General features: G+C 41.8%; 1 protein-coding gene across 2 annotated transcripts in view; it reads left to right on the forward strand.

Moving 5' to 3' along the window:
• The first annotated feature begins 17,863 nt into the window (after nt 1–17,863).
• Nucleotides 17,864–26,727, forward strand: part of Chrm3 (cholinergic receptor muscarinic 3) — a 467,271-nt gene continuing 458,407 nt past the window's right edge. Inside the window, exon 1 of one of the 2 annotated variants that reach the window (XM_036188620.1) lies at nt 17,864–18,515. The gene's annotated coding sequence lies outside the window, so the exon portion shown is untranslated. The remainder of the gene's footprint in view (nt 18,516–26,727) is intronic. The other variant, XM_036188621.1, reaches the window with a different exon arrangement.

Genomic DNA, 26,727 nt, shown 5'->3' on the forward strand with positions numbered 1-26,727 from the left:
GTTAAAAATATCTGGCTAGAAGCCCTGTTTCTCACAGGCACAAAAGATGTGGGTTAATGGAGCAGTTAAACATATTTCACATCCTGGGGCTCTAATAATACTGGGGAAAGTTAAGTAAGCTGCTAAAAAAGAGAAGCAATAGCACATCTAGGTGAAGATTTACAGCACAGGTGCTGAACAACTTAGAAGGAAGTCAAGGCAGAATGACAAGCTGCTGCCACTATATAGGACATCAGAACTATCTTCATAGCTTCCCTTGTTAAAATAGGAATCACATCTTACGAAGGTGCAGGAGTTGTGAAGCATAAGAAACATACCCAGAGAAGCCGTGTTTAGAAAGTCCAGGGTAGTGTTAGGGGATATGGGCAACTGGGGACAAAATACACTGTAAAGAAAGCAAGACTAATATAACTAGAGAACATTGATGTGATAAAACTATAGTAAAGACATGGGACTTCAGGGAATTTGAAAAAAGAAGTCATATTCCTCACTGACTTTGTTTTAGTTTAATGAATGTATAAATGTATGTTTCCATATATGTGTACATGTACATGTGTTCAAGTATCCACAGAGGCCAGTAGGTATCTGATTCCCTAGCGCTGGAGTTACAGATGGTTGTGAGCCAGCCATTTGATGTGGTTTCTGACAACAAAGTCGAAAAAGCAGAAAGTATTCTTAACTGCTGAACCATTTCTCCAGCCCCTAAAAATGAAATTATAATACCGACAGTGGCATCAGGTCAGGGACACATCATCTTGGTGACCTTTGAATTATTAGTATATTGCACAAATGTGCTATGTGATACTTGTGTGATAAACCAATAATTGTTATGTTGGTGGTAATGAAAGTGTTGATAAGAGGGTGGTTCTATTGGGCAACTCCTGGGCAAGGCCAAGCTGAAAGATAAGTTTAGTGAGAGGTGAGCATCCTGACATCAATGCCATGTGTTCATTCATCTTCTTCTGTGCCTTTCTCTTGCCTGCTCAGCCTCCTTCTGACCTGAACATCCAGTCTCCCTTCCCATAAGTTGCCCCAATTCCCCACAGGCCTTAAGCTTCTACCATCCAGAACGGAACATTGTATACTATAATCCACCCTCTCATCATCCACCCCCTGGAAGCCGAGAGTAGCTTCAAATAACTGCCCCCAGATCTTATGGTGTTAAAACTTAGCTGAGGCCTCAGAACAGTCTGTAAACATTTCCCAAAGTCTCTTGTCTCCCTTACTGATTGTTCCTCAAATGCCTGTTCTTTCGACTCCCTGTGTAGGCAGTGTTAAAACCCCATTCACCACACCATCAGTGAATATCTGTCCCCTGCTTGCTAGAAGTCCTGCTTAGCCATTGTACATGCTCCCACACCATCAGACCCTACCATACAAATTGTGTGCATGCATGTGTGTCACTCTTAACATAACGTTAGTCCTAGGGAGCTTTGAATTTAAAAGAACAGGCTATTATCTCAAAAGCATTGAAGAGAAATTGGAATCTACCCCTAATAGAAGTGTCCAACCTCTTGATATTGAGATACGATTTGTCATCTATAATGCTCACACTTAGCCCAAGAATATATATTCCAGTTACCAAAATACACCTGATAAAATTAGTTTATGATTTTGTTGGACCACATCTATGGAGATCCACCTGCCTCTGCCTCTGAAGTGCTAGAGGAACTATTATATTTGTTTACTGTGTGTGTTTCTGTTGTGTGTGTGTGTGTGTGTGTGTGTGTGTGTGTGTGTACCTGGGAGGTCAGGACCTGGGTATCAGGCTTGGCCGAAAGTGCCTTTATATATTGAGTCATCTTTCTGGCCCTTAATGGTATTTTTAAAAGATAAATGCTACAGTATGAAGCTAGACCAGAAGCATACTGCATAATTTCATGTAAACCTTTTTTAAAAAATGCAAACTAATCTTTAGTGACAGGAAGGAGTCCAGTGGTTGTGTGGAGTGACAGAGATGCAAGCAGCTGCAACAGGCCAGAAGAAATATTTGAGGATATGGGTAGGTCCATTGTCTTAATGCTGGTTATGGTGAGAGTAGATATGGACAATATATGCATATACATGGACATAACACACACATAAATATATATATTATATACTCAATGAAAATTTTCAAATTGTGTACTTCAAATACATTGAATTTACTGCATGTCAATTAAGCCTTGATACATCTATTGAATGTTTGAAAGCTTGTTTGCTTGCTTAATTCTTAACCTGTTACCATTTAGTTTCTAATCCCTGCCATTCAGAGAAACAACTTCAATAAGGTCCTTATTAATATTTGAATCACCAAAGGCACAAAAACCAATAGTGTTTACTGTTTTTCTATCAGATTTCTCAGTGTGCCTGGTGTTCCTACCACTCATCATCAGTATCTGTGCTTGATGGCTTCTATGACCCTCCAGCTTCCCAATTCTCACCAAATCTCTGTGGAAACTAGCTGGTCTCCTCTGTGTATTTCCTCTCTTCTGATCTCTGAACAAGGGTATTTCCCAAGATTCTGCTGATACAATACCTTGGTTGAAACAGGCTTACCAAATATTCCAGGTGACACTTGTGGATTAAAATAATACTTTAAAAAATTCTCAACTCTCCTGAACCTGGTTATCACATGCATACTGAGAACCCATCTGGATGACAACAATGGGACCCACTCTGACTCAAGAGTTCTGTTTCCAAACACTTAGTGCACTACTCCATTCCACAAACAAAAATGCTATCCTGTTATGCCCGGTGACAGCAGGTTCCTGTAAGCCCAGCACTTGGTTGTCATTATGCAGGCTGGGTAGACTAGCACACTTGATCTTCTATACTCTACTTTCTACATCCTGTTTGCTGGGATTACAGATGAGCACCACCATTAGTTTTATGCACATTTTTTTGCAGAGCTAGTCAAATACCCATCATCGAAGTTCATCTTTGCAGTCTACCAGGTACCTACCACCTTTCTTTCAGCCCCTGGGCACTAGCCATGGTAGACAGCAAGCAGAGGAAAATCAAATGCATACTAACTTCTTTAGCTCAATTGTCCAGCAAAAACAGCCAGATATTTGTCTGATTGTCCCCCATCACACAGGGGTTGCCTGTGTTGTAACTGGTATTAATTCCTCATTGTGTCTTGCTTTTACCATTGAACTCACCTCCTAAGGAACCCTCTTGCAGCCAGCCAATTCCTCTCCATGCCTGCCTCATACAATGGCTGCCTATTTCACCTTTAGGCTGAAACTCTGAAATCCCCCTCTATGAGGTACAAAAAGAATTGCAAAGCCTGTTACTGGCAATCAGGACACAGCATCTTCAAAAGCTTGGCATTATCTATCTTGTTAGCTAGAATCTGTATTGACTTTCTGTTGCAAGCATTCTGATCTAGAAGCAAAGAGGCGGCTTTAGCTTGCTGCATGCTGTACTTATCACTGCAGTGTTCTCAAGCCCATGATCCTCCCTCCCTCTAAGGTTCTTTCTTCTATCTTTCTCAGTATCATCTTATGTCTAGTAAGATTAGGAGTGAGAGTCAACATACCCCAGAAGCTCTCCTTTATGGCTCACCACCTTACACAGCTCCCATTACACCCAGGGGGTCCTGAAGCCATTCTATTACTCCCTAAACAGCCTAGTTTTGTCTAACTCACTTTCCTAATTCTTTATCTGTATGGCAATCTTTTCATTTTAACCAGGAAGATTTCGATTCCCTCTATTCTGGCATTCAACAGATCTCAGGCTTTGTGATAACTCTACATCATTTATTCCACAAACATTTGAATCAAATATCTTCTTTTCAGGGAAAAAAGTAAGAAAAAGAGTCTTGAGTTTACTTGAACAATTTAACTAGTTGTGAATGGGGAGGCAGGTTATTTGAAATCAAGAGTGTAACTACAAATCCTAGGTTCCTGATCTCTAAGCCACAGCCAGTCTCTTTACCCTCCCCCACTTTCCACCCCCCCCCCACCCTCCAGCAGAAGTTCTGGATTTATCTGTTCCTCAGTGTGTCTAAGGATAGAGTCTGATACAGCTGACATCTTGCAAACATTTGTCTAGTGAGTGAATGTGTTCTGACATCTCCAATTTCATTCCACTGTAACATTTACAGGCCATTGAAGGAAAATAGGAACAAAAATAACTTCAGTAGGAGAAATTTTGAAAAATTTATCTGCTCCAATTTGGTCAGTTTCATACCAAGAAATCAATGTATCTAGTTAATTTTATTCCTCATTGACTCTATTCACTCCTCATCCTAAAAAGTAGGAAAAAATATGCCACTGTAAGAAATCCCCTAGGGGGAAAAAGGCATCCTGATCACTGGAAGGAAGGTGGTATAGAAAGGGTTCAGGGCACAGTGGGCTAGGGAAAGATCAGGCTCTGTCCAAAAGTTTAGAATAGGTTCAGGATGGGTAGGAAAGGAAGGGGAGGGAGGGAGGGAGGGAAGGAGAGAGAGAGAGAGAGAGAGAGAGAGAGAGAGAGAGAGAGAGAGAGAGAAATGTGAGCAGCAACTAGGTGCCAAAATGTCTTTACAGAAAAGTTTCTCCTACACAAAGCTTCCAGGAGGGGAAAGGAGAACTCAGCTGCTGTGTAAGAATGGTGTGGGGTGACTTTTGAGGCCAACAGTGCATATGAATCCTGAAGCAGTGTGCCTTAACTAAGCGCAGGGAGTTCAGATAAGGAATTGATTTCATGTGCTTGTGTACTCTGCTTTATCTTTAGCTTGAAGGAAGTATAATTTTGGCAGGCATTAAAAGAAGACAGAATATATGTGGCCATCCAGGCTTACTGAAAGGACATTTGTTACAAGGCAGGCCCACTGCTCTGCAGAAGACATAAATATAAGGGGAAATCAAGTAAATAATGTTTGGAAAGTGAGGTTGCTAGTGTCATTGAAATCTCTAAGAGTATTTAAGTACATTTTCTCCTTCTTTTGTATGCTGATATTCATTCTAATTTATTCATTATGATTAGTGAAGCAGGCAGAGATTGATGGTGGGTTTACCACCATAACTATCTACCTTACTTTTTAAGCAGAATCTCTCACTGATTTAGTTAGCTGGCCAGCCAGCAAATTCCTGGGATCCATCTGTCTCTGCCTTCCTTAGTACATAGGTACTGAGAATCTAACTCAAGTCTTGCAAGACAAGCATTTCATCTCCCCATCCCCTATTATGACTATTACTACTGCTTCTATATTTTATTACAAGCTTTTGAAAATTGGGGAGTATTTAAAGAAGAGAAAACTTAGTTGGAGTTTTCAAAGATCTTATGGTTCACAAGAGGAAAACAACTTGATCTTCCTATATAGCCCTACGTCAGACACTGGTGAAGCAGTTTGGCTGTGTATGTGTGTGGCCATGTTCATCATACAGACTAATCTATTTATAAACACACACACATGAATACACACACATGTGCACACATGCACACATACATATACACAAAGACCTGGTATGATGACACACACTTGTAACTTTCCAGAGGCTGAAACAAATGGATCTCAAGTTCAAGAGTATCCTGGACTACATAGTAAGAGACCTTCTCAAAAAATAGCTATATTAATTTCAAGAATAAATAAGATAGAGGCATATATTTCCCATCCACAAGTCTAGAGATGAGATAACATAAGCCCACAGTCAATTGAGGGCATGTTTGGTCTAGTTTTCTGCTTCAGCATAACTAACTTTCAGTTTCTGTCAAGTTCTACTCTTGGTCTACAGTGGCTGTTAGAGTTCCCACTGTAACATTTGTGTCTGAAAAAACAAACAACCAAACAAAAGCAACAATAAAAAGGGAACTGGTGAGAAGAAACTGTAACAATCCCTTCTTTACCTTGAATGGTCTTAAGTTATGTGTACAGCAGCAGTGGCCTGACATCCCACTGACAATTGTGTTGGCAAAGGATGTTTTTTTGATTGATCATAATATAATCAGCTTTATATGTGACACGACATAAAAATGGATATTGAATAAAATGCAAACAATTGGGTTGGAAAGTGTCTGTAAAGGTAAAACTCTTGCCACACAAGCATAAAGGCTAGTGCTCAATCCCCAGAACCCATGTGACAAAGCCAGTTGTAGTGGCATTGGCCTGTAACACCAGTGCTGGAGAAGCTGAGATGGGCAGATTCCCGGGACTTCTGATAAGTCATCCTACTGACACACATTTGTGCATGTGCACCTGTATGTGTATGTGCATACACAAACATATACACACACAGCCACATACACACAACATGTTCCTTTTACTGATAGGATTAAGGCATTATATATCTTGAAGCATGGTCTTCTTCTACATAGGATGTAGTCCCAGCCATTGTAATTGTTTTTTACTCATGCTGTTTATAAATAGTGCCATCAGCCTATTTTTAAAATAGATTAATCTGTATGCTGAGCAAGATCACACCATACATAGCCACATTATTTCACAAGAGTCTCACCTAATAGAAGAACAGGGCCCAATAATTGTTTTGAAAAGTGTATGAGCTTTACCAGTCCCAACTAAATATATTATATGCAAAAATGCCTATGCACGTGCGCGCACACACACACACACACACACACACACACACACACACACACACACACACATATAATGACATTCTAGAGGCACATGTACAAGAATAAACAACAAGCTCAGATAAGGGTCAAAAATCTGTTTTGAATAACGCAGAAAGCAGTCATGACCACAATAACTGACAAGTATCGTGCCAGCTGTTTTTAAGACTCCCCATGTAAATATAGCCCTCAATTTAAACTGCTTTTGAACTTTTTGAATATATAATTTTTAAATATAACTCTAGGGGCTAGAGAGATGGCTCAAATGTTAATAACACTGGCTGCTTGTAAAGGACCTGGATTCTAGTCCCAGCACCCACATGGTGGCTCACAGCTATCTGTAACTCCAGGTCCATGAGATCTGAAACTCTCTTCTGGCCTCTGTGGACACCAGACATAAACATGGTACACAGAAATACCTTCAGGTAAAACACTCATAAACATAAATTAAAATAAAAAATGCAAATGTGACAATATTAGTAACTGTTATTACCTGAATGATTGCCTATAAGTGACAAATAAAAATTACAGGTATCTTAAAAAAGTGACCCTGGCTTGGCAGCACATGCCTGTGATATCAGCACTTGGATGGTAAAAGTAGAATTATCAGGAGGTCACCTTTGACCATGAAGCAACTTTGAAGCCAGGCTGAGCTACAAGAGAGCCAATCATAAAAAAGAAAAGAAAAGAGAATTAAATTAAATTAAATTAAATTAAATAGGCATTGGCTAATCTCAATGTGACCTTGATTCAGGGACCAAACTCTCAGAGAAGAGAAATGCACACTTGGACAAATTTGGCAGGATGAACACCTTCCTTCTGTGGACAATATCATTTTACAGGTGAACAAGTCATTTTTAGTGTGGTCCATATGATGCAAAGCTGTAAAGACATTAGCCAATATATTTAATGACATGTAATTAACTCTTAATGATAACCATTAATAATTCAACAGGGAAGCAAGAGTAATTTATATGCCTACATATGGTTGTATAATTAATTATACAGTATTTTAACAAGGACATATAATCTCTCTCTTTCTCTCTTTCTGTCTCTCTCTGTCTCTCTGTCTCTGTCTCTGTCTGTTTATCTCTCTGTGAACTTCTTTATAGTTACAATATCCATTCTGAAACAATGGAGCTTCACTTAGAGTTTTTTTCCACCAGGAGAAAATAAAACAATTACAACAGAGTTGAAACTAGAAATATAATTAGCTTTATATTGTCTTTCAGGACTTGGGTGTTCTTTGGCATGCACTCCATCTGCTAAGATCTACATCTGAAGGAAAACATGCATTTTTTATATTTTCTTTGCCCCTTCCTTTCTTCCTTCCTTCCTTCCTTCCTTCCTTCCTTCCTTCCTTCCTTCCTTTCTTCCTTCTTTCCTTGAGAGTTTGGTTAACCTGCTTTGGATTAGGTTTTCAAAAGTCTATTCATTTTCCTTCAGATTTTGTAATTTCATTTCTCACCTTGTTTTTGAAACAAGATTTATCCCTGAAGTTGTAACTTACTAATTTTGCTAGGCTGGCTGGTCAGTAAGCCCCAGAAATCCACCTGTCTCCACCTCTCCAGGCTCACCATACGTGATTTTTAAATTTCATTTATTTTCTTAAGATTCATTTGTGTGTGTGTGTGTGTGTGCGTGCGCGCACGCATGTGCATGTGTGCACACACACACCTGCAGAGGCCAGAAAATGGTGCTAGATCACCTGAAGCTGGAGTTACCAATGACTGCTAACAACCCACTAGGGTTGCTGGGAACTGAAGTCTGGCTCTCTAGAAGAGTGGCATGTTCTTTAACTGCTGAACCATCTCTCCAACTCTATATCCCTTTTGAACATTGGCTCTGGGGTGCTGGGGATGTCTTTCTGTATGTTGTGAATGTGTTGCTCTGATTGGTTAATAAATAAAGTGCTGAGCCAAGGAAGAAGTATAGGCATGTCAAAGAGATAGGAGAATTCTGAGAATGGGAAGGCTGAGTCAGGGAGTCACTAGCCAGACACAGAGGAAGCAAGATATAAAGGTGCCAGTAAGCCACAAGCCACATGGCAACTTATAGATTAATAGAAATGAGTTAATTTAAGATATAAGAACTAGACAGAAAGAAGCCTGCCACAGCCATACAGTTTATAAGTAATGTAAGTCTCTGTGTGTTTACTTGGGTCTGAGCAGCTGTAGGAGCTGGGTGAACACAGGAAAACTTTAGCTACACTGGGGATCTAACCTCAAGTTCTCTTGTAGGGATATCTGGCATTCTACCAAACAAGCCACATCTTTGGCTCCCAATTTCTAAATTACATACTTCATACTTTGGCTACAGTTGTGTTCATCTCATGTGCCTGGCCTCCCATGTTCTGGAGCATATAAATTCCTAATCTTCTTGTATGGCAAGAGAGAAATTCTAGACTGAAAATTATACCGCAGATAATCTAAGGTAAATGACACACATGCTTAAAAAAATGTTATGACAATAAAATTGATTCATAACAAGAATAATAAAGGGGCTTTGCCTTTATTTGGTCACTTATGAATGGCATCCCTATTGATGGGATAGCTTTATTTCTAAGGAGAAATACACAGTGCACGATTTCTAAGATTATGCAAAACTCAATATGAATCTATCTGCTGCTGTGTCTTCATGTCTGTCACAGTCAACAAAATGTCCATGCTTTCTGTGGCCTGGTTTTCTCCCCTACAAGATGATCTCCTAATGTCAGAGATTAAAATAAAACACTTACTGTCGTACATGTGAAGAAAGGAAGGAAGGAAGGAAGGAAGGAAGGAAGGAAGGAAGGAAGGAAGGAAGGAAGGGTAATTTTTTCAAATTTGAATCATTCAGGACCTCTGAGTCTTCAAAACAGCTTTTGAAAGTCTTTATGACAGTGGGAAAAAGACATTGGGGGAAAAGGTTATCCCACTGGAATATTTTGTTTCCTTTCTTTAATGGTCCTTGTTATGCTTAACATCCAGTTGCCTATGATGCTAACATAATTTCTCACACAAAGGCATAATTTCATTAATTATTAAATATTAAGCCCTTACTGACATAGTCATGTGCTAGAGTACATCTAGTAATACAGAGAAAAGCAAGACAGGTACAGCCTCTGCCCTGCACACACAAAAGTGTTCAACTTCATTTATAGTGAACCTGGTGAAGCAGGACACAAAAGGACACAGCATTTAATTCCAGGTTGACTTGTCTCTTGAACAATGGGCTTTAGCTAAATAGGTTAGTTGTTGAACTTTTTTCTTTTCATTTTTCTTTATTAAGAAATTTTCTCCTCACTCTACACACCACCCACAGATCCCACCTCCTCCCTCCTCCCACCCTCCAACCCTCTCTCCCAAGCCACCCCACATCCCCACATCCCCCAAATCAAGGTCTCCCATGGGGAGTCAGCAGAACCTGGCACACTGAGCCTAGGCAGGTCCAAGCCCCTTCCCACTGCACCAAGGCTGAGCAAGGTATCACACCACAGGCACCAGATTCCCAAAAGCCTGCCTATGCATCAGGGACGGATCCCCCATCCCCCTACTTGGGTGCCCCCAAACAGTTCGAGCCAAACAACTGTCTTCCATATCCAGAGGGCCTGGTTCAGTTCCATGAGGACTCCACAGCCACTAGTCTACAGTTCATGGACCTCCACTAGTGTGGCCAGTCATTTCTGCACATCTTCCCATCATGATCTCAACGTCCCTCACCTGCAGAATCCCTTCTCTCTCTCTCATCAATTGGATTCCCAGAGCTCAACCTGGTGCCTGGCCATGGATCTCTCCATCTGCTTCCATCAGTCACTGTACAAAGGCTCTGATGACAGTTAGGTTATTCACTAGACCGGTCACCAGAGTAGACCAGTCCAGACACCCTCTGGACCACTGCCAGAAGTCCAAGGTGGGGTCATCCTTGTGGATCAGGAGCACCCTTTATTTTTGATCTCATAGTATACCTAGAGTCCCCAAGTAGTGCCTGTTATTTATAAAAATCCAATAAGTTTTAAAATAAGTGGATACAGGGCTTGGGTGAGGGCTAAGCACAGAAAGTGTTTGATATGAGTGCATGAGGACCTGGCCTGAGTTTAGATACTTAACACCCATGAAAAACATTTGTTGTAGCACAAGCCTGTAATCTTAGTGATACTGGAAGATGGAGATGGAAATCCCAAAGATTGAATGGCAAACCAGTGTAGCCTAATAAGTGAGTTCCAGGGTAAGAGATCTGCCTCAAAAAGTAAAGTGGAAAACAATAGCATAAGACTTCTGACATTGACCTCAGACCTTCACATACACACACACACACACACACACACACGATAAATAACAAGTTTTACAAAAAGAAGAAAATAAGTGAACAAGTAAGAAAAAGTTTGTAGAAAATAAATATATTGCAACTGCAATTGTTCTGTTTCACTTCACATTTTAAAACCTACTGGGTTATTTCACTTAGAAGAAAAGAACATTCTGCTGGAGACAGATATTAAGGTTACTAGCTAGAAGCTGAAAGATAGCTCAGTGGCTAAGATCACTGGCTGCTATTACAGAGGACTCATTACCTACATGGTGGGCCACAACCTTCTATAACTTTAATTCAGCATGACACTGTTCATTTTGGTAAGCATCCACATCAAGGTACACCCCATATGATCATCAACCCACTAGCTAGGACTTGATGAGGAATACATTATAACCCTAGACCAATGTGAGAAACAAATCTTGATGTATACAGCATTGCATGGTAGGACTTTCCCATCCATTTATTCATAATTCTACATGTTTATAGTGATGCTAGGCTCAGTTTAAATGATGACTGGTAAGTCCATTTTCTCTCTCTCTCTCTCTCTCTCTCTCTCTCTCTCTCTCTCTCTCTCTCTCTCTTTCTCTCTCTCAGTTCATGTAGCCCAGCTATCATTACCTGATATGTAGCCAAGGATGACTTTGAATTTATGTACTCATTCTTTACTTCCTGATATACCAACATACCCAGTTTATAGATTATTGTATTGGGAATGGAACCCAGGGCTTTGTCCATGCTAGGAAAGCTCTCTACCAAATAAGCACCACCCCCAGTCCATAGTATCCCCATTTGTCCTTTCAACGATCATTTATATTTAATGTGATTAATAATGCAGCTGGGTTCTTGGTTAACATCTTATTACCTTTTCCTATTTGCTCCATTTAATCCTTTGAAGAAGGATTAAACTCAGGACCTCACAAATTCTAGGCAAGCTTTCTACCTTCACATTTTATCACGCACATCCCAACAGTAAGACAGAGTCTCACTAAGTTAATCAGCTAGGCCTAGAACTCACTCTGTAGCTCAGACTGATCTTGAGTTTGCAATCATTCTGCCTGGGCTTCTAGAACTGGATTACTGGCCAGTGCCACACAGCTTGGTCTCATTTCTTCTTTGTTTATGGATTCCCTCATTCTTACCTTCTTTGGTCAAACACAGTTTACAGTTCTATAATCATTTATCTCTTGAATGTTATTGCACCTTTTAGTATTATTTTTCCATTGGTAATGTAAACAACAACAAATCAAATCTTAATTCTGTGTCTAAAAACATCTCAAATGCAAGGATCTTATATTTACCCTTTTCCACCATGTGATGCTGTTGCTCCATATTTGACTTACATGTCAGCAGCTCCACAAGCATATCATAATATGTGTGCATGAGTGTGCGTGTGTTTGCAGTGCACACGCATGTGTGCACATGTGTGTGTGAAGGCCTGAGGTTCCATCTCAATTGTCTTCCTCAATGACCCTTCACTTAATTTTTCAGTTGAGGTCTCCCACTGAACCTAAGATTGCCTATTCAGCTAGACTGCCTGGTCAGGGAGCTCTTGGGGTTTGCTTCTCTGCCAACCCATCACTGAGAAATTATGAGTGTGAGCCACTTTTAAGTGCCTGGGGGATTGCTGGAGATTGAACTCAAGTCTTTACTCTTTGGCCATAAGCAGTTTACTGACTGAGCCATCTTCTGAGCCCCCACAATATCCTTTTTATATTATTATATTTAGTTATTCTGGGACCATCCACTATGGTTTATATTTCCACAGTTCAATCTCAATCATTTTCTATGACTTTGAGAAATGCTCTTCACTAGATTAGGTTGGTAGCTGTTGGCTAACATCACGTTTTAGCTTATCTCCAATGGATACTAGATTCTAGTTTGACAGTTTTAGTTTGTTCATTTGATTTAGGAACTTAAATGTGTCTGTCATTTTCTGCCTGGTGTGACTGTTCTGTTGAAGTCATTGTTCATTCATGTTGTCCTCTTAAACTTGATGTTTCTTTTACTTGTGGCTGCTTTAAAATCTTTCTCGATTTTGGCTTCCAGCAATCCAGTTCTCAAGGACTAAGCAGTGGTTTTTTTTTTTTTTTTTTTTTTTTTTATTAAGGTCCACTGATCTTGAATTTTTTGGTTGGTATCTTTCATCAGATATGCAAAGTTCCTGGCAATTATTTCATCAAATATTACATCTGGTCCTCTCAATCTGTCCACTCTCTGCTCTTTGGAAGTTTTTCATTGACTTTTATTTGAGACCATTAGTCTTATCTGCTACTGTATCCAAGTATCAGCTCAACAGTGTTGATCTTCCAGGTTTTTTCACTGGAGCAGAAAGTACCCCAGAATCATGGGCATTCTAGGTAAATATTCTTTCACTGACCTACACTCTCATCTCATCATTCTTTTACTACAGTTTGTAATATATCAGGGGATATCTCTCCTTAATTTCTCCCACTTTCAGGACTGTTGAAGTAAATCAACTAAATTTGTTTAAATGTACTTGTTTGGTAGTTCTAAAAATGTAAATCATTGTTTGCTTTCTTTTTTCTTTCCTTTCTTTTTTTTCTTTTCTTTTTTTTTCGTTTTCTTTTCTTTTTTTTTTTTTTTTTACTAACTTCTTGTCATCAGTGATCTTTCCTCCATCTGCACATTTGGTAAAATTTTTGTTAAGATTTATTTTCATTTATGCATATGTTCCTGTGTTCGTGTGTATACATGAGTGTGGATGCCTATCAAGTCCAGAAGAGGGCATTAGATCCCCTGGAGCTGGAATTACAGGCAGTTGTGAGCTGAAAAATGTAGGTGATGGAAACTAATCTTGGGTCTTTTGGAAGAGAAGAAAGTGCCCTTAACCACCGAGCAAGTACCATAGACTGCATTTTTAGAGATTCTAACTTACAGATTCCATGTCTCATGGACTTTCAGAGTTGTATTCTAGCCAGTGGTGGAATCATTGGTGACAACTGTAACCTTCCAAAGACTTTCTAGTCTGGATGTCTTTAGACATATCTACTTCTTATCCTTTCTCTTTAACAGGTATCCACACATCTAGAGAATTTCTTTTTCATGAGCATCTTTAAGCAAATACCCAAGGTCTTTCCATATTAGATAGATCCACATCCTATTACTTGAGATCTCAGACTCTCAACCCTTGGGCTCCATCCACCCTCCAGAAACACATGCCTTAGTACATGCCAAAAGTACATACCCTTTTAGATCTCAGCCACCTTGCCAACTGCCAGCCTCTCTGGTTGTGTATCTCCTGCCCAGAAAAATCTGCCTGTTTCTGCAGGACTTTCACCTTTCAGCATTTCTTCTATTAAAAAATATGTTTCATAAAGAAAAAATGAATTTCAGCCTTCTGTTGGGTGTGCTTTATGTCTAAAACTATTATTTTGGATTGTTTTCCCAGAGTCTGTAGCTATTTGGTGGGGGGCGGATTTTTGAGACAGGATTTCCCTATGTAGTTTTGGTTCCTGTCCTGGATCTCACTCTGTAGACCAGGTTTGCCTCGAACTCACAGAGATCCTCCTGGCTCTGCCTACTGAGTGCTGGGATTAAAGATGTGTGCCACCACCGCCCAACCATTTCCCAGAGTTTGTAGGTATTTTTATAGCAGAAAAGTAAGTGTTCACGTGATTGGCTACTTTTGTTATCTATAACAAGAGACTTCCCTTTAGCAACTGAATGAATCTTATAATTTTCTTGCATTGTTTTTTTTAGACAACAAATATCTAAGATGTATTTAATTTATGCAGAATATCAAAATGTATTCCTGCCCCATTTTATCTGCCTTGTTTCAGATCAGCATCTAAGGATAAATATACACGGGTGTTTTGTTTTTGATGTGTTACAAAGTAGCATTGACCTTGGTCAAGTTCATTTGCAAATCCAGTAAATATACTTTATATATTCCTCTGAAATGCCACTTGAACAATGAGTCTGAACAATAAGTTATCAAACTTAGAAATAAATTCCTTATTTTAATCAAATATAATCTGCTTACCAAGAAACTCAGGGCAATTCTGTTAATCTGTAGTTTGTTCAACACAAACATTAAATCTTCATTTGTCTTGTTCATAGAGGCAACAGGAAGTTATTTAGAATCAAGATAAAACACAAGTTATTTATGCAGGTATGTAAGCAAGGATGAGTTTTACACACACACACACACACACACACACAGAGAGAGAGAGAGAGAGACAGAGAGAGACAGAGAGAGACAGAGACAGAAACAGAAACAGAGAGAGACAGAGAGAGACAGAGAGACAGAGACGAAGACAGGGATACATACACAGGGAAGGCACAAAAGGAAAGGATGTTAATCTGGTAAGATACTTTTGCTAAATTGTACATATTTCCTTTCCTCTCCTGACTAGTCACAGTTGATTTATTTCACTTCTTTGGAAAACTATTCAGGGTTGCCCTCAAATAAAAAGACACATGTGGATACTTTTGGGAAACCATGATCATCAGAACTCTGCCTATGGGTTCACCAAATACTGTCGAAGGTACCTATTCTCCTACCTTTTAATGGGCAATGTCATCATGTGAATCCACATTCCTCTTCTTAGTTGTAAAATGGATACTTTCCTTACCGGTTTAGCTCTCCCTTGCTTTGGATTAAAGGGCCCTGAGGTGGAAAAAATACTTCACACTGAACAGGATATAGTACATGCCTCACAGATGTTAGATTCTATTCTTATAATTCACCAGTTAATATGCCTTCCATCAATATCTTCAGCACACTAGTTGTGAGACCCTTGTAGATATCAAAATCCAAAGATGTTCAGGACCCTTACATAAGTATCATGGCATACACATCTTCCTCCATTCTTAAACCTCTCTGGATTACTTACAATACTAAGTACAGTGTAAATGCTATGTAAATAGTTATTATACTATATTGTTCAGGGAATAACAACAAGAAAAAGTCAAGTACATGATCAAAGCAATTCAACTGTCCCCCCACCTTGGAGTCTCCTGTATCCTAGGTTGTCCTCCTCCTCCCAACTGTGTAGTCAAGAATGACCTTGAATACCTGATCCTCCTGGATCCACCTCCCCAGTGTGATTATGGATATGTGCCACCATGCTTTATGCAGTACTGGGGATCAAACTTAGGACTGCATGAATGCTTGGCAGACACTCTACCAACTAAGCTGCCTCTCCAGCCCTGATGTTCTTAAAACAAATGGTTTCAGTATGCTGTTTGAATGTTTGTTTTGAAACTTTGAAAAACCCATGAAGGTCATAATGGTCTTTCCCTCTGAAAGGTACGGGAACAAGATTCTGCTATAGGAAGGCTGCTTATCACTCCAGCATCCAGCATGCAACTCACCTGAACCTGGATGCTTATCTCAAGTAAACACACACACACACACACACACACACACACACACACCTTCTCATTCAGATTTTTCCTATGGATTGGATTCTAAGAGCAATGTTTAGTAGTGTCTCCCTTAAAGACTGTTCTACTGAGAAAAGACAGATTCAAGTGGAACATTTGTACTCAGCACTCTCTTTTCCTTGGCTACTTTTCCATATCAAATCTCTATCCTTTCTCTTTTCCTTCTTGATCTAAATAGAACCCAAAACTATTTTTGCTTCTTTTAACATTAGGAAGTTTTGTTTCATAATGTGCACACCTGCCCTCCCTCCCTCCCTCCTTCCTCTATTCCCCTACTTTCCTGTCTTAGACCCTACTCCTTCCCTCTCCTCCCTTATCCCTCTACCCTGCTGTCTTCAGCCTTATCCCTCTCCCTCCTTCCTCCCCAACTCCCTCTCTCTTAGAACTTACCCCTCCTTCCAGTCTTTTCTTTCTTCCTTCTCTCCCTCTTTCCCTCCCTCCCTTCCTTCCTCCCCCACCCCTTGCTTCCTCATGCCAAAGACGTCGTTGAGTTGGTCCTTTCTTACGTGTTTGGTTTTTGTTTTTTGAGACAGACTCTGTGTATCTATCTAGCCCAAGCTAAACTTGAACTCATGGTCCTTCTGTCTCAGACTGCCAAGTCCTGGGATTACAGGCATGTGCCTTTATAAGAATGTTCTATCATCTTTCTTTGTATGCTTTCCAGAAAAGTCACATAGCTCTGTGGGGCAGTCTCCTTGGTACTAGTACTTCGTTACAGCTCTCCACTTTGCCCTTATTTAGTTAGGTGACAGTAGTCTATAGTAAGCAATCCCCTCTCCTCCCAGCTTCACATTCCTCTTGAGTTGTATATGAATTTAAAAAAACCTGGCTAGGCTGGCTAGGTGATTTGCCAGAAATCCCATCACATGAGGGAGAGGGAGAAAGATCAAGATGGGAGTTCAAGGTAGACCAAGGAAAGGGAGGGCTAGAGAAGCAAGGAAGAAAGAAAAAATAATAATAATGAAGAACTATCTAGCGAGGCTACGAGTTTTATTTTTCTGAGTTTAAAAAAAGAAAGTGTGTGCGCATGAGTACATGCCAGGGACGCGTCGTTTTCACTGGTGCTCCGCTAAGCTAATTTCTCCTAAAGTGTAAACTTCTGGGGAGCCAGGCTGAGGCGTCCTCTGCTACTTCGCTCTAAACAGACTATCACTAAATCTCAAATACTACTCGCACCATCCTGTCTCCCCGAGAAAGGTTGCCAGCCAGGTCATGTATTTTCACTGAATTGAGGTTCGCTCATCCATAAGTTAAGCCCAAGAAATCGCATTCTTCATACTCTTCTAAGCAACTGAAGGAAACCCATTTCAAGTTTCGAAGGGAACATGAAACCTGATTAAAGTCCGCCCTTGAAGCCCCGGGGCTCAATTAGGGAGCAGGTGAGGCTACGCTGGGTCGGTGGACGCTCCCCTCCCAGGCTCGATGCCCAGCCTCGAGCGATCCCACCCAAAAGCACCCAGGATCTCCCTCAACCGGCTTCCCTTCACCCCTGCCAGGCAGAGAATGCAGCCAAGCCTGCACGCCGGGAGCAGCAAGGAGCCCATACAGCCACTGGGCATGCTCAGAAGTGGAGCAGGTTTGGGGCTCCAGTAGACAGCTAGTGTGTTATACCGAAAGAAGGAGGAGAAGAAGCAGGAGGAGGAGGAAGGGGAGGAGGACGGGGGCAGCAGTAGCCACGATCGCCACCACCAGGCAGAGGAAGAGTTAGTAGGGAGGGACAGATCTCCTCCCACTTGGAGCGCCGTCTGCCTGCTTTTGGAAAAAAGAATAAAAGATAAAGAAAAAAGAGAGAGAAGGAACGAGAAGGGGAAAGTGAGAGAGAGCAAGAGAGTGAAAAAAAATTTTTAAGGCGAGATCAGAGAGGGCTGGGGAGCGCAGGGGCCCGCAGGACTCGGGGGCGGACCAACCGAGCCCCAGTGCGGTCGCCCGGGCAGGTGCCACCGCTGCTGCCCAAAGGCGGCATGTGACGCGCGGCCGCAGCTGCCCGCGGGCGGAGCGCGCTCGGACCCGGGAGCGCAACCGCGGGCCAAGTCGGCTGCAGCCGGGAGCCCTGCGCTCTCCACCCGCCCGGAGGAGCCGCAGCTGCGCTTGCACCCAGAAGCCGGGCAATGCAGAGAAGGGCGGCTCCGGTGCACGAGCGACCCTGAGGACAGTCGCTGTCTCGGAACGCCGAGCTGAGAGACGCCGAGGTTCCGTGGTGCGGACCGGACGGTCCCGGAGATTCGGGGTGGCGCGGAGGACCCGCGTGGGACAGCCACCTGGAAGGCGGCTGCCAGGTAAGGACACGCGGTGCTCGCCGCGGCGCAGGGCAGAGCGGCTGGCGGCGACTGCTGACCCGGTTTCTTGCCTTATCTGGTGGTGAAAGAAGGGGGGAAAAAGTTTTCCTTGACCGTAGGAAGGACTGGGGAGGGACGAAGAGAGGTGCTTTTGTCAATTTTTTTTTGGGGGGGGACGGGAACCCGGGATCAATCTGATGAAGAGTTGGAGCGCGGAAACCCAGGGTCGAGAATGCGGTGGCGGCACCCGAGCGCCTGGGTAAGGACTGGAACAGGCATTCGGTGGCCCAGGGAGCGCCTGGGTCGGCCCGCTCAGCTCCCTTAGGCTTCTTTTTCTCTTCCTTGCACGAGGGATCCAAATGCGAAACAGGGGTGATCCAGAGCTGTGTGTCAGTGCGCGCGTGTGCTGGGTCCTGTGTGTGCCTTTTAACGCCGTTTTTTTAAGGAGAGCTAAGTCAGACCCCTGCCAACCTCACAGCAAGGGGAGACTGCTGGGCTTGTGTTTCTGGAGTGAAGAGGCGATTTTTGCACTCCTGTGACCTGGGAGAGGGTACTGATCCAGGGTGCGCTCTACTCTGGGTTAGCCATGGCTACTAAACTACACAGGGTCTCTTCTCTGGAGCCCTCTCGCTCCCTGCACAACCTTTTTACAGTGCGCAGCCTGTTCATTTCTACGTGGTTTTAACCCGTAAGGTTGGGGAATGGTTGAGCGAACTGGGTAAAATTCACTTGTCCACTCCGCGCTGTGCGTGTTGGAATTGTGACCCTGCCCTCCCTGCCTGCTGGGGAGTGTGTGAGACTCTCCTTGCAAGCAGGGTGGAAGCAGCAGAGGAAGCGAGCTTTGGGGACTCGCATCCATATGGACTGATTTTAAAAACGCAGACCTTGATTTGAGTGTAAGTGTTTTTTGAACCTGTCCGAAGTCTGTAAGCATGTACTCCGCCCCCCACCCACCCGGTCCATTGATGTTGTTGATAGGGTTTCAAAAGGGTGGCAGACTCTGCTGTTAGGGAGATTGACCATTTTACTGTGAGCTTTCAACAGATCTTTCCTTTTTCTCTTGGCCTCTGAAATTCAACAAAACAGAAAATGTACCATTCCCCAACGCACACACGGGCGCGTGCACACACACACACACACACACACACACACACACACACACAGAGACAGAGAGAGAGAGAGAGAGAGAGAGAGAGAGAGAGAGAGAGAGAGAGAGATCCCCCCCTTTCTGGATTACTATTTGAAAACAGAACATATTCTTAAAACCTGCTTAAGAGGGTTTCATATTAGGAAAGCTTTCATTCTGCAGGAACTATTCAACACTGTTTCCTGTGTTTCATACAATACTAGTGGATTTGCTGGAGAGATCTTACAGGAAGATATACCTTTCGAAAAGGCGAACGGAAAGCCTGGAATAAATGCATACATAGGTGCAGGGTGGCCCTGGATGAATGTTAACAAAGAATGAAGTCTTTCTGTTTCAACTGCAATGCCCTGCAGCTCCCTGTTGTGCCAGGTGTCAGGAAGTACACGTGTGCTGGGGTCATGCCTGCTTTTCCATGTGTATTCTCAGAGGCCACAGCAGTGTAGTCTGAATCACACATCTACCACTGGCTACCTCTGTCTTTAGATTATGTTTAAGTGGTTTGTCTCAGTTAGCTTAATATGCACTCAGCTACTGTGAGGCTAGAAGGCATGTCATGTCTACAGTGGTTTCCATAAGAACACAGAACTTCAACATAAATTACTAAGTTAGAAACAATGGCTGCAGATCTGATATGGACGGTTCCCTAGACTGGGAGGAATGTTTTGAGGGTGAATTAAACACGAAGTAAGAGTGATGTAAGACTTTTAAAGACAATAGTGGGTAATGATTGCAATGGACTCGGTAGTTTAATAAGAAAATGAGGTAGAAAGGAGATCTGTTAAAAAAAAAACTTTTGAGTGTATATCTTTTGTCATAAAAAATTATTGTTAGTCAAAAGTATAATTTGGAGGAATAAACCATGTGGAATTGGATGGGATTTAGACAAAGACTACATATTAAGGTAAGATTAGTTTTGTTTTAAATCGACACTAAAATTTATATAAGAAACTTGCAAGCTTTAGGGAAATCTGAAAGGATTCACTACACATTTTTTCCCCCTGACAGAGGGATAGACAAATTTTGCTTCAAACGTATTTGTTTCTGGAGTTTGCTGAAGCAAGAATGCTCTTTAAAATGCATCTTTTTCATCTTTCCTTATAAAAATTCATGGCTTATCTTTTACAGAAAAGAAAAAATTGTTATTTTAAGGTAGAATATATGAGAATACAAGCTCTTTTTAATCGTATTTTAGTCTTTAATAGCAGGCAACCTGTTGAACATGAATTATGGGGAAGGGTAATGGGCATCGATAGGATTTCTTGGATCCATGTTAATAAACAGAATAGAAACTTAAAGGTTATGTATGATTCAAAGCTTTCTGAAGAATTTTTTTTTTATATTTTCTTTTCTTCTTCTTTCTTTTACCGAAAATATCTTACTTCTTGAGCCAGCATAGTGTTCTTGCCTAGTAATGCTGTTAGCCTTGGCAGATCCAGTTGCTTACATCTAAATGGCCTGCACATTGTCACTGTAACGATGAAGAGGCTGGGTCAGGTTTGTAGTGTGGGGATGTTTACATGCAGAGCAGCTGTGGTGGCCTTTTACACCAGGGATGAATGAAGAGTTCTATAGAGATGGGGACCCAGCTCCCCTTCATGTATGAAACCTAATTTTATATCATGGTATGTTATGACTAATACCATTGCATTCTCAGCATGGTTTTGAAGAATGACTAATTGGAAATATTTTCTTTCACACAGTATGCTTGTGAATTGAAAATACATCTTCCTTACAGAAAAATATTTTAAAAGGCATGTATGGTTCCGACAAAATAATTAACCAACCCCCTTTACTATTCTTATACTTTAAATGAATCGGCATACACAAATATGCCTGGTGCTTAATTGTTAAGAACAGTATATATATGGTTTCCCAAAATGAGGTATTTATGAAATGCAGCACCAGCCTTTATTTATTTATTTATTTATTTGACTAGAAGATTCTTTGAGTCTGGTGGAACTTCTGTTCTGGTTCTTGCCCTTTTGGGTTGGACTTTCCAATTCAAAGGCAAGTCTTGGCTTCATGACAGGATAGATCATCTAATGAGTTTAACAGTAGGCAAATGCCAGTCAAAGTGGAGGTTAGATTTAGATAGCTGACAGACTCTGCTCCCTGTTAAGGAAGCTGCCTGGGCCATGGATCAGCACAAAGCTGACTCCTGAGTCCAGATCATTCAGTGTTCCGTGTGGCTCCTCTGTGTGTTCCTTACAGACAACCTGCAAGAGCCAAAGCTGTACCTTTTAGGGACTTAGCTTATTGTTCTCTAGAGTGCTTTGCACTGTGCATTCCTGGTCAGTGGACACCTTCATTGGCATGGCAAGCTGTTGGAAAGAAGGAGGCACACAAGTCCTACATAAAGACTGCAAGCCTGCCCTGAGCTTTTATCTCTGCCTGGTGTTTAGAGACGATCACGTTTGCCCATCCACAACTCAAGACTGGCACAAGGATGGAATCCATGCAGAAGCATAATTTTGTTTTTTTTGTACATATGCATTCATGTATGTGCAGCTGCATGTGTTTGCAGTCTCAATGAAAGTGTTTGCACATGTTTACAGCAGCCAAAGAACAGCCCCATTCCTCTGGTGCTCTCTACCTGATTTTTTGATAAAGGTCTCTCATTAGCCTGGGGCTCACCAGGTAGACTATGTTGAATGGTCAGCAAGCCCCGTTTGAGTATTCTGATTCCCATTATCTGTATCTCCCCAGCACTGGCTGAGATCACAAGTGCATGCCACCATGCCTGAATTTAACAAACAAACAAAGCAAAAACAACAACAAAAAGAAACTTGGGTTCCTGGGTTCCAGGGATCAACTCCAAGTCCTCTTACTTGCAAGGCAAGCCCTTTACCGATTGAGCTATTTTCCCAGCCTCAGAAGTGTCTTTTGAACAAACGTAGAAACACTATGCAGTGGCACACAGTCAGAAGCCATGACCCCTCAGGACTCCCAAAGAGAGAGAGCATGAAATGCCACTATGGGGTGACTGCTAGCTCAGCCTTCGGCCATTGTGTGCCTTTCGCCCAGGAGTTTTGGCAATGTGTACACTCTCCTGGCTGGCTCTCCCCAGCAGTTTGGCAATTTAAATTCTTCCACCTGTTAGAGCTTCCTGTCCCTAACCTCCTGAGGCTGGAGGACTGGCAGGCAGGCACCTTCTTAGCCCTCCTCTACAGAGACTTCAGCTTCAGTCTGCCATGCTGGCAACCATGATGACAACCTACAGTACATGCTGAGCTGTCGTCTTCTCCACAAATGTGCCAGCTCATCCTGAAACCACCAAAAATATGAAGATTGGTAGTAAACCAGCCATACAGTTAGACAAGATGCCAAAAGATGCATGGAGGGCTCTGAGGCCCTGCTGTTCTCTTATGTTCTCCAAATGCCTCCAGGACCTAGTCAACTTGACTTGTTCTTACCAGTTCACACTACAGAAGGATCTAGTCTGAGTTCCATCTGCTTACTCTAACCCTTGTGGGCTTAAGCAGTTCCTTGGTCTCCTAATCCTGAGCTCTTGTCTTGCTGCTAGCTCATAGGACTAGGCTTCTTTTGTGTTTTCAGTTCACCTTTTCAGCACTAGGCTTCATGTTTTGCCTGGAATAACTTTTAGCAATGACCTTGACAATCAGCTTTGCTCTTGCCAAGACTTCTCTCCAGAGCAAGACTTCATTCTATTATTTTCAGTCTCTAATTCAGCTCCAGCATGGACATAGCCCTGGACGTAAGGCACAGTCCCTGTCGTGACAGTGTAAGAGTACCTTTTGCCTAGAGACTTGTGTTGCCAAGTTCACCTAGAAAATAAAATCCCCTTGTCTGTCATTGTTGGCAGAATCAAATCTCAGTCCTCCACACCCCTCCTGGCCACTGTAATTTGAGTTGCTGACTATCCACTGCCGAATTAATCCTCCATTAGGTCATTTGTTCAGGCCCAGCCTCAGCCTGTTTCCTGCCCACACTGTTCCCTTGAAATCTGGCACACCAGCTGAGCCATGACATACTCTACCTTCGGTCACCTCTGCCACAGGAAGTTACACCAGCAAAGGCTGCCTGGCTCAGGCCAGATATCCTCTGACAACTGTGCTGCAGATACAATTCAGATGAGTCAAACCAGCAGCAGATGTCAGCCTGTTTCAGAGATGGGTCACCACATATCAGAATTGTGAGACCCAGCACTTATGGACATGAAATGTCCCAGTGATCTTCTGCTGAGCCTGGTGATTCATCACAGGGAGATATGGCTGTAGGCTTGGATGCACTGTCACTCTGACATATACCCCCTTCCATGGTCTCAAATGGCAGAAACCTGGTTACCATCGCTCCTGGACACATTCACTTACAGCTGGGTGAAGTACCATCAAGCCAGGGCTTACCTCCAAAAGACTGTCATGCAGCAGTACCTCACAGACTGACAGACTGTCATTCTAGGTACTGCTTGGGTTCATTGTTTCAAATCAGTAGCAACTGTTGATTCATTGTATGTGTGCTCATTAGAAAAGTGTTAGTGAGTGCAGTTATTGTGTGATATTCCATGTTGTTCGTAGATGGATAACTGAAAACACTGTTGGTGTTCTGTGGACACCCCTTAAACTGTGGCATTAGAAAACAATGAACTCATAGATAATGTCCTGTCCTCTTTGTCTCACATGAGTGACAGTGCAATATCATGTTTATAGAATACTGTGGGAGACATGGAGAAGCTGTGGAATAACTTTGTCTGGAATTCTCCTTTCTTATCTCCCTGTCCACATGTCCTTCCTATCACACAGGACCACCAACTCTCTACAGCCTTCCCGAGTGCAGATGTTACTCCATTTTCCTTGTTATAAATTATTATTTATTACTTAATTCATTGAATTATCAGAAGCTGAAAAACCTCTGTATAAGTAATTGCAAGTCATTTCTCTCTCCTATTAATTTTGTTGGAACTTCCTATCTTTGGTATTACATTTGACATCCAAGGATAACTCCAGGGATATTTATGTTAATTTTCTCCAAAGCTGACTGCATGGAGAGTATATAAGTAAAATGTAATTAATATTAGTTTGACTAAAATGAATAATTCTACCTACCTACCAGTCATAAATATTTGTTATTTGTTACCCACTTAAAATTTATATCTTCCATCAATATCTAGCATCTGTTTGTCTTTGCTACCTATTTGTCTTTATCTTCACTCCTTGCACCCCCTCTTAATGATTGATTGGCACATCTAATATGACTCCAGGAATGAACCTGACTGGGGTGGCAAGGGAATAAAGAAAAGACAAACTGACACATAGACAGGAACCTGGAATCAGATGGTCTGGGTTCTCTGCTGGATAAACCCATCACCCAAGAAGCTTAGAGTGTTTACTATATAGAATTGAATGGGGAGGCAAGGTTATTGCTTACAGCTGAACAGGAAGGCAGAATTATTATATACAGATGAACAAGGAATCAGGGTTTATGCTATACAACCGGATCAAAGGGACAGGATTAGATAATCTCTGTTATCAGTCTCTGTAGGAGAGAAGTCCTCAGGCTGTAAGTATCTGGGGATGAAGGCCATGCTGGCTATTTTCTGCATGCAATGTCAATACTCATACTCAGATGAGTAAGGTAAGGCTTTGCCATTGTCCCATGGGTCTGAGGCTTTAGAGTCCTTGATGCTGTGCCCAAGTCAACAGTACATACTCACTTAGCCCTTTACTCAAAGCTTCTTTCCCCCATAATTGCCATCACCTGCCTATCATCAATTTCTATCATCTGTTATTGATATCTATTTATATATACATATATCACTTCTCTATATAACTTTATATCATTTATTTTTCATCAATGTCTATCACCTGTCTATGTGTGTATACATATAATCTATCTTTCATTTACATATCAGTAGCTACCTTTCATCTATCAAACATTGATATTTATCAATGGTATCTAACTCTGCTATCACTTATGTACATAGGATGCTATCTCTACTGTAATGCTCATGTCATTATTTCTGATGTACCTATTTTGAATACACAATTAGGGTGAGTTGTAACATTACATGGTCAACATGAAGTGAGAGCTTCTCATCCCTCTCAGAGATGGAAGATGATGTTAGATATTGAAGCTTAAAACAAGAGTCTTCCCTTACCTTCTGGAGGCCAAAAGTCTGAAATCAAGGTATCAGTAGGAACATAATGCCTCTGAAAACCCTAGAAAAAGTACACCATCTAAATCTAACTTTTGAGCCCCCTACTTTCTCCCATATGATCATAGCACCTCCTCCTCTTTGTGTGTGTCTCCTGCCCCATGCCTTTCTTACACATGTGATGGCATCAACAGCTTACCCAGAAAGCCCAAGAAAATCTTTCCTTCAAAGATTCTTACTTTAAGCAAGTGTTCTGCCTAACAAGGAATCATAGCTTCTGGGCATTAGGAAATGAACGTATGTTTGAGAGCCATCACTCAGAACAGGTCAGATATCATCAATGAGTACTGGCTTAGTTGCTTCTGTTGCTGTGATAAAATAACTTGACAAAGGCAACTCAAGAGAGAAGGGACTTTTTGGGTTCATGGTCTCATGGCAAGGAAGTCCTGTGGCAGGAGTGTGAAGGAACTGGCTGGCACATTGCCTCTGTAGTCAGGAAGCAGGGAACAATGAATGCTTTTGCTGTTTTCTTTCTCCTACTTATTCAGTCTTGGACTTCAGCCGGTGGAATGATGCCATCCACAGTGGGCCTTTCCATCTCAGTTTCTCTAATCTAGATAATCCCTCACAGGCATGCCTGGCAGCTAACCTAGTTTACATAATCCCTCGTGGGCACATCCAGAGTGTTCTTTCATTGAAGATTCTAGAGGCCATCAAGTTGACAATGAAGATTTACCACTGCAAGTACCTTCAATGTGACTCTATAGGCAGTAGTCATCTCACAGAACAGCCTATTCCTTAAGAAATGAATGCTACATGCTGGCTCTCTCCAGAGAGCAATGAGACTGAGACGCAGAATCAGATAGCATTCACCCTGCTCTACATTTCACCATCACCTGACACAAAATCTCTGACTTCTGGCTTCCATCTTAATGAAGATCATAGGAAGTCTT

Source organism: Onychomys torridus, chromosome 5 (genome assembly GCF_903995425.1).
Source record: "Onychomys torridus chromosome 5, mOncTor1.1, whole genome shotgun sequence".
Classification (NCBI taxonomy): Eukaryota; Metazoa; Chordata; class Mammalia; order Rodentia; family Cricetidae; genus Onychomys; species Onychomys torridus.